The sequence below is a fragment of the Notamacropus eugenii genome, chromosome 6 (assembly GCF_028372415.1).
Source record: "Notamacropus eugenii isolate mMacEug1 chromosome 6, mMacEug1.pri_v2, whole genome shotgun sequence".
Lineage (NCBI taxonomy): Eukaryota > Metazoa > Chordata > Mammalia > Diprotodontia > Macropodidae > Notamacropus > Notamacropus eugenii.
The window spans coordinates 248,290,085-248,299,600 of NC_092877.1; the positions used below are offsets into that span (position 1 = coordinate 248,290,085).

The following is a 9,516-nucleotide window of genomic DNA, read 5'->3' on the forward strand; positions in this document are numbered from 1 at the left end:
CTTATAGGTGTGATGTGGTACCTCAGAGTTGTTTTGATTTGCATCTCTCTAATCAATAGTGATTTAGAGCATTTTTTCATATGATTATAGATAGCTTTAATTTCTTCCTCTGAAAATTGCCTGTTCATATCCTTTGACCATTTTTCAATTGGGGAATGACTTGTATGATCATACATATGAGTCAGTTCTCTATACATTCTAGAAATGAGGCCTTTTTCCCCGAGCTTAGCTGTAAAAATTCTTTCCCAATTTACTACATCCCTCCGGATTTTGGTTGCATTGGGTTTGGTTGTGCAAAAACTTCTCAGTTTAATGTAATCAAAATTATCATTTTGCATTTCATAATGCTTTCTGTCTCTCCTTTAGTAAAGAATTCTTCCCTTCTCCATAAATCTATGCCTAATTTCTGCCACACTGTTATCCAGTTTTCCCAGCAATTTTCGTCAAACAATGAGTTCTTATCCCAGAAGCTGGGGTCCTTGGGTTTATCAAACAGAAGGTTGCTATATTCCTTGCCTACTGCATCTTGAGTGCCAAGTCTATTCCACTTTTCTACCTCTCTGTTTCTTAGCCAATACCAAGTGATTTTGATAATTGCTGCTTTATAGTACAGCTTGAGGTCTGGTAGCGCTAGGCCACCTTCCCAAGCGTTTCTTTTCATTAGTCCCTTTGATATTCTGGACCTTTTGTTTTTCCAAATGAATTTTGATATTATTTTATCCAGCTCTAGAAAGTAATTGTCTGATAGTTTAATTGGTATGGCACTAAATAAGTATATTAATTTAGGTAGAATTGTCATTTTTATTATATTAGCATGGCCTACCCATGAGCAACTGTTTTTCCACTTACTTAAATCTGACTTTATTTGTGCAAAAAGTGTCTTGTAATTGTGTTCATATAATCCCTGGGTTTGTTTTGGCAGGTAGACTCCTAAGTATTTTATACTGTCTACCCTAGCTTTAAATGGGATTTCTCTTTCTATCTCTTGCTGTTGGACTTTGTTGCTAATATATAGGAACGCAGAAGATTTGTGTGGGTTTATTTTGTAACCTGCAACTTTGCCAAAGTTGTTTATTAATTCAAGTAATTTTTTACTTGAATCTCTGGGATTCTCTAGGTAAATCATCATATCATCTGCAAAGAGTGATAACTTAGTTTCTTCTTTGGCTATTCTTATTCCTTGAATATCTTTATCTTGTCTAATTGCTACAGCTAAAGTTTCGAGTACCATATTGAATAATAATGGTGATAATGGACAACCTTGTTTCACCCCTGATGTTATTGGGTATGCATCTAGCTTATCCCCATTGCATATAATGCTTGCTGAAGGTTTTAGATAGATACTGCTTATTATTTTATGGAAAGTTCCCTTTATTCCTACGTTCTCTAGTGTTTGTAGTAGGAATGGGTGTTGTATTTTGTCAAAAGCTTTTCCTGCATCTATTGAGATAATCATGTGGTTTTTGTTAGTTTGTGTTCATGTGATCGATAATGCTAATAGTTTTCCTAATATTGAACCAGCCCTGTAGTCCTGGTATGAATCCTACCTGATCATAATGTATTAATCTCGTGATAAGATGTTGCATTCGTTTTGCTAAAATTTTATTTAAAATTTTTGCATCTATATTCATTAGGGAAATTGGTCTATAATTTTCATTCTCTGTTTTGTCTCTTCCTGGATTGGGTATGAAAACCATATTTGTATCATAGAAAGAATTTGGAAGGACTCCTTCTTCCCCAATTTTCAAAAATAGTGTATGTAGTATTGGAATTAACTGTTCTTTAAATGTTTGATAGAATTCACTTGTGAATCCATCTGGCCCTGGAGATTTTTTCCGAGGGAGTTCATTGATGGCTTGTTCAATTTCTTTTTCTGAGATGGGGTTGTTTAAGTATTCAACTTCCTCTTCTGTTAATCTGGGCAATTTTTATTTTTTAAAATATTCATCCATCTCGTTTAGGTTATCGAATTTGTGGGCATAAAGTTGGGCAAAGTAGTTTCTAATTATTGTTTTAATTTCCTCCTCATTGGAGGTGAGTTCACCCTTTCATTTTTAATATTAGTAATTTGATTTTCTTCTTTCTTTTTTTTAAATCAGATTGACCAAAGGTTTATCAATTTTATTAGTTTTTTCATAAAACTAGCTATTGGTGTCATTTATTAATTCAATAGTTTTCTTAATTTCAATTTTATTAATCTCTCCTTTGGTTTTCATTATTTCTAATTTGGTATTTACTTGGGGATTTTCAATTTGTTCTTTTTCTAGCTTTTTCAACTGCAAGCCTAAGTCATTGATCTCCTCTTTCTCTATTTTATTTATGTAAGCATTCAAAGATATAAAACTTCCCCTAATAAATGCTTTTGCAGTATCCCATAAGTTTTGGTATGTTGTCTCACTATTGTCATTTTCTTGAATGAAATGGGTGATTGTTTCTATGATTTCTTCTTTAACCCAACCGTTCTTTCGAATTAGATAATTTAGTTTCCAATTGATTTTTGGTTTCTCTTTCCATGGCCTTTTATTACATGTAATTTTTAATGCATTATGATCTGAAAAGGATGCATTGATTATCTCTACCTTTCTGCACTAGATTGTGAGATTTTTATGTCCTAGTACATGTTCAATTTTTGTAAATGTTTCATGTACCGCTGAGGAAAAAGTATATTCCTTTCTATTCCCATTTAATTTTCGTCAAAGATCTATCATATCCACCTTATCCAGAGTTTTATTTACCTCCTTAACCCCTTTCTTGTTTATTTTGAGGTTGGATTTATCGAGTTCAGAGAGGGGGAGGTTCATGTTCCATACTAGTATAGTTTTGCTATCAATTTCTCCCTTCAACACCCCCAACCTCTCCTCTAAGAATCTGGATGCTATACCACTTGGAGCATACATGTTTAGTAATGATATTGCTTCATTGTCTATGGTGCCTTTTAGCAGGATATCGTTTCCATCCTTATCCCTTTTGATTAGATCTATTTCTGCTTTTGCTTTGTCTGAGATTAGGATTGCTACTCCTGCCTTTCTTACATGAGCTGAAGCACAATATATTCTACTCCATCCTTTGACCTTTATCCTATGTGTATCCCCCCCATTTCAAATGTGTTTCTTGTAAGCAGCATATTGTTGGATTATGGCTTTTAATCCATTCTGCTATCCGTCTCCGTTTTATTCGAGTGCTCATTCCATTCACATTCACAGTTATGATTACAATCTGTGTATTTCCCTCCATCCTCTTTCCCACAATTTGTGCTTTTAGCTCTCCTGTCTCCCTTCCCCTCCTCAATAGTATTCACTTTTCTCCCCCTCCTCCTGCAGCCTTCCCCTCCTTCTTTTAGCCCCCCTCCCTTTTATTACCCTTCACTGTTATTGCTTCTTTCCTCCCTTTAAGCCACCCTCCCCTTTCTTTCCCCTTCCCCTGCTACTACCTCTAGAGCTAGTTAGGATTATCTACTTACGATTATTGTTCTCTCCTTTGAACAAATCAGATGAGAGTACCTCTCATACTATGCTTATCTCCCTCCCCTCCTTCCCTCTACTATAGTTTTGTACTTCTTCCTCTGATATAATTTGCCATTTTCTGCTTCCCCCTTTGCACACCTCCTATTATACTCCCTTCTCATACTTAAATCATATTTTTGACATGACATCATTCACTTTATACCCGTTCCCTCTACATATATCCCTTTTATTATAATAGCTGCACAGTTCTCAAGATTAACAGGTATCATCTTCCCTTATAGGGAGGTAAATAGTTTGCCCTAATTGAGTAGCAAGTTTTTGTTTTTGTTTTTTCCCCTCTGTTTACCTTTTTATGATTCTCTGGAGACCTGCATTTGAAGATCAAATTGTCTATTAAGTTCTGGTGTTTTGGTCAGGAAGTTCTGGAAATCCCTTCTTTCGTTGAATGACTTTCTCCTTGCCTGAAATGTTATGCTGAACTTTGCTGGGTAGTTGATCCTTGGTTGAAGTCCCAACTCCTTTGCCTTATGGAATAATAGGTTCCAATTCTTTCGATCTTTAAATGTAGAAGCTGCAAGGTCCTGTGTGATCCTGAGTGTGTGTCCTTGATATTTGAATTGTTTCTTTCTGGCTGCTTGTAGTATTTTCTCCTTCACTTGATAGCTCTGGAATTTGGCAACTATATTTCTTGGGGTTGTGAGTTTGGGATCCCTTTTGGGAGGGGAACGGTGGATTCTTTCAATGACTGTTTTGCCCTCTGAGTCTCATACTTCTTGGGCAGTTTTCCTTGATGATTTCCTGGAAGATATTGTCCGGACTCTTTTCTTCATCATGGGTTTCTGGCAGGCCAATAATTCTTAAATTTTCTCTCCTGGATCTATTTTCCAGGTCAGTTGTTTTTCCAATGAGATATTTTACATATTCTTCTATCTTTTCATTCTTTAGATTTTGTTTGACTGATTCTTGTTGCCTCTTTGAATCATTAATTTCTACTTGCCCAATTCTAATCTTCATCGTATTGTTTTCTTCAGTTAGCTTTTGCATCTCCTTTTCCATCTGACCAATTTTTCCCTTTAAGGAGCTATTTTCTCCATTTAATTTTTGTACTTCTTTTTCCATTCGACCACTTTTCCCAGTTAGGTTTTGGGTGTCCTTTTCCGTTTGATTAACTCTTCCTTTTATGGAATTATTCTCTCCAGTTAATTTTTGTACTTCCTTTTCCATTTGTTCAATTTTCCTTTTCAGAGTGATGTTCGCATCAGTGAATTCTTTTTTTATAATTTTAAAATCATTGTCCAGTTTTTCTTTTATATCCTTCTTCAGATGTTCTAGGTAATCTAGTTGTGCTTGCAAGAAATTCCTAGTCCCATCTGAGGTTTCAGATGGAGGTACAGTCTCAGCTCTGACCTCTTTGGTGTTTGTGTTTTGGTCCTTATCCCCATAGAAAAATTCTATGGTTTTTTCACTTTTCGTCTGCTTTTTCTGATTCATGATGTTGGCTGAGTTTTGTAGCTTCTGGTTCTTTCAGTCAGAAGGTACAGACCTTTGTGTTGAGCTGATGTGTGTCGAGGCTAAAAGCAGGCTTTTTTTTTTTGTTTGTTTCCCACATCTACCCTGGAGTTAGCTTGTTAGGTGTGTGGGAGGGGTGGTCTGGTCTCAGGAGATCTCCTCAGCTGACCTGAGGCAAAGGCAAGGTCAGGGGATTGTGATCTCAGCTTTCCTATTGTCTTCCCTTTTCCCCTGGAGGGCTGGGGCATGCCTAGAATCTAATGCGTGTTCCTGCCCCTCCTGGGGCTTGTCTCCCGACTCTGAGGCTTCCCTGGGTCTTCTGTCCTTCCAGATCGCCTCTGCCACAGTAGGAAGAATCCCCCTTTGCTATTTTTCTAGCCTCTGGTGTTATGAGACTCTTTGACCCCTTCTGCTGTTCCCGCTGATCCAGCATTTATCTGGGGAAGAATTTCCCGGTTCTTTCACGGTCATCAGGGGGGAGGAGACAGCATTTACTGATCACTCCGCTATCCTACCTCCCGGAAGTTCCAGTAGGTGACTTACCGAAGTTTAGTCTTCAGGCTGAAGATTTCAAGGGCTGCTGTGCTGATATCTGGCGCTCAGCGGCTCTCACTGGCTTGGTTTGGCTTATCTCCTGCTCCACTGGCTTCGCCTGCCACTCTGGGGCTTCTCAGGTCCCTTCCACCCTGCTGTGCTGACCACGCTGCGCTGTGTGCTGCGGGCTTACCCCTGCGGAACAGATCCTTCCCGTGGACCTTCCAGTCCAGCCTGGGCTCCGAATCTGTCAAAGTCTGTCACCCACTGAATTCTACACCTCCAAAGTCTGGTCAGATTCTCCTTTCAGAGATATCCTGAGGAGTTTGTCCAGGAGCTTAGGTGAGTCGTTGCTTTCACTCGGCCATCTTGGCCCCGCCCCCCCTATTTTTTTCATTCTTTAGATTTTGCATGATTTTTGATTCCTAATAGAGTCATTATTTTCTGCTTGCCCTGATCTAATTTTTAATTATTTCCTTCAAATACTTTTTGTACCTCCTTTCCCATTTGACCTTTTTTCTTTTAAGGGATTAGTTTCTCCATTTAAGTTATGTGCCTCCATAATGTTTTGACCAATTTTACTTTTTTATCCTCATTTCCTGCTTATTTTGGTGTTTGGGAGCGTCGTCTTTTCAATATGGAAGAAAGCAGCAAGTTCAACACAAAACAGAAACCTAGGAAGTGGGAGGGGGAAGATCCCAAGATAAAAATTGCAGAATTGGAAAGGATGAAAGAAAATGAAGGAAACATTTGATGCTGGGAAGGGAAGTGTCCTGTTGCACCTTCTCCCTTCTTCAGGATGGAATTGACTTTTGGGGGAAGTGGAAGAAAATTGAAATCTTCCCCAAATGAGGGAGTTTTGACAGTTTAAGCTATTCTCACTTCTCAGACTGGGAAGGGTGAGTGGGTCCCAAAATGAGGGGAGGAAAAACAGCTGAGGGGGGAAGCCCATCTTGCAGAGTGAGGTTCAGAACCCTCCAAAGAAAAGTGAACACTTGGGAGAGAAATCAAACCTGGGGGTCGAAAATAATACTGTCAACACTTCCCTCAGAACTGGGGTAGAGAGAGAGAGATAAAGGGAAGGAGCACCTGGAGATATGACAAGTTGGGGAGTATCTGGAAATGGTAGTTACACTAGAAAGCCTGGCTCCCCCAACAGACCTTTATGGAATGGAACACTCCATTTCCTCCCTTCCTCTTAAACATCCAACAAGACAACTCTCTCCACTAGGAATATGACATTTTGGTCCCCTTCTTCATCGATGGAAGCCAAAGAGTCCTGGACCTTTCCTCTTGGTCACCATTTTAAGTTCAAGGGCAATTAGTTGGCACAAAGGCCCTTAAATTGAGGCTCTGAGTTGGAGATATTCTGTTTCTTGGAGATAAATCTGGGAGTGGGGAGGAAAGAGTATGTCACTGAGGTGACAGGTCATAAGGAAGGAAAAACAGGGCAGAGAGCTCAGCACCCACAAAGGAGAGAAAAATAGGATGGAGGCAAAAAAATGCAAACCTTAGAGGAAAAGAGTGATGGGGAAAGAATGTTGAGAGACATGAGAAGACTTGAGGTGGCAGGATATCTCCCTTAGGTCTCCTCCTCTATCTCCTCACTGAAATTCTTGTCCTCTTCAGCAGTGGCATCCTAGTACTGTTGGTACTCAGAAACAAGATCATTCATGTTTCTCTCAGCCTCGGTGAACTCCATCTTGTCCATCCCTTCCCCTGCGTATGAGTAGAGGAAGGCCTTTCAGCAGAACATGGCAATGAACTGCTTTGAGATGCACTTGAAGAGCTCCTGGATGGAAATGCTGTTGCCAATAAAAGTGACAGCCAACTTGAGCCTATGGGGTGGGATATCACAGACAGCAGTCTTGACATTGTTGGGGATCCACTCAGTGAAATAGCTACTATTTTTGTTTTGCACATTGAGCATTTGTTTGGCCACCTCTTTCATGGTCATCTGACCACGGAAAACAGCAGCAATGGTGAGATATCGCCCATGGCGAGGGTCGCATGCTGCCATCATGTTCTTGGCATCAAAGACTTGCTGGGTGAGCTCAGGCACAGTTAGGGCATGGTACTGCTGGCTCCCATGACTGGTGAGGTGGGCAAAGCCAGGCATAAAGAAGTGGAGTCGAGGGAAAGGGACGATGTTTACAGCCAACTTGCGGAGGTCAGCATTGAGCTGACCAGGAAAACGAAGGCATCTAGTGATACCATCCATGGTAGCAGAGACTAGATGGTTAAGGTCACAATAGGTTGGCGTGGTCAACTTTAGGGTTAAGAAGTAGATATCATAAAGTGCTTCATTATCAATGCAGTAAGTTTCATCTGTGTTTTCTACTAACTGGTGGACAGGGAGGGTGGAATCTTAGGGCTCAACCACAGTATCTGAAACTTTGGGTGATGGAACCACATTAAAGTTATTCATGATTGGGTAAGGGTACTCTTCTCGGATCTTCCTGATGAGGAGGGGTGCCCATCCCTGAGCCTGTGCCTCCACAAAGTGAGTGGATCAGCTGGAAGCCTTGCAGGCAATCACATCTCTCTGCCTCCTTTCGTACCACTTCCAAGACTGAATCCACTATCTCTGGCCTCTTGGTATAGTGGCCTTTGGCCTAATTGTTTTCTGTCCCGGATTGGCCAAAAGAAACGTTGTCTGGCCTGAATATCTGGCCAAAAGGTCCAGAACGAGCAGAGTCCATGGTTCCAGGCTCAAGATCAATCAGTATGGCCCGGGAACATATTTGCCACTGGTGGCCTCATTGTAGTAGGTAGAGGTTCAGTCCAACTTCAGGTCACTGTCCCTATGGTAAGTGCTTTTGGGATTGATGCCATGTCCATCACTGATCACCTCCCAGAACTTTGCACCTCTCTGATTGCCACACTGGCCATCCTGAATAGGTATGATCTCCCTCATGGTTAGAATTTACTTTTGCTTTGTCTCAAGTTATGTGAAGGGAGGAGAGAATGATGTATAAATACATATACATATACATATATACATACATACACACACACACACACACACACACACACACACACACACACACACACACACACATTCTCCTTTCTGCTGAACAATCCCTTTTTCAATAGAAGGTTCCCTGAAAGGTTGGAGCTGCCAGTTCAGAACACAGTTACACAAGCGTTCTCTCAATTTTACTTTTTAAAGTGCTGATTGTATTTTTAAAATCCTCGATCTTTTCTTCTGTCTCTCTAATTTGGTTTTTGTAGCACTTCTCAAGTTCTCAAGAATGCTCTTTGAGTTTGAGACCAGTTTATATTACCTTTCGAGGTTTCAGATGTGGGTATAGTGTCAATGCTGTCTACTTCTGAATTCATATTTTGATCTTCCCAATCTCCTCAATAAAATTCTATGGTCTGGTTTTTTTCTAATATGCGTCTTGCTCATGATGATTGGCTTTATCCTGGCTGTTAAGGTGAGTCTCTTCTGGGGAACATGATAATCTGTCCCACATTTTTTATGTTGGGACCCAGGGGCTTGGTTACCAACTTTGTGTATTGTGGCCTCTGATTCTTTGAATTAGAAATTATATAATGCAGCATCCTATCTGGTGCTGAACTGGCCAATGTGTGCCAAGGCCAAGGCTAAGTGAAGTATATCTGAGTTTCCCTGGGCTTCTCCTGAAGCTGGCAGCGTCTTTGTCTACCCCTAGGGCTGTGCCAGAGCACAGACAGGCTGATTGGCTGAAGAATCTGGTTTGTGCTCATATTTGCCCAATTTCCCTTGCTGTGATAAGACCAGCATGGCATCCTGGTGCTTGTGTTTACTCTATCCCCTTGGGGCTCAGAATCTGCTCAGGCGGGACTTGCTTGGATGCCTCTGGTCCTGCAATGGTGCCCTTCAACCACAGCAAGAGGGACCTTTCCCATCAATCTCCCTATTCTCTTGAGCTAAAAGACTACTCTTCAGCTGATCCTACTATTCCAGTATTTTCTTGGTACAAAATTATCTGAGTTTTTCGAGGTCAACAAGGGTAGGGTGGAA

At 40.5% G+C, this 9,516-nt stretch overlaps 1 pseudogene; it reads right to left on the reverse strand.

The window, feature by feature from the left end:
* Positions 1–6,881: 6,881 nt before the first annotated feature.
* On the reverse strand, positions 6,882–8,424 carry LOC140511305 (tubulin beta chain-like; annotated as a pseudogene).
* Between the last annotated feature and the right edge of the window lie 1,092 nt (positions 8,425–9,516).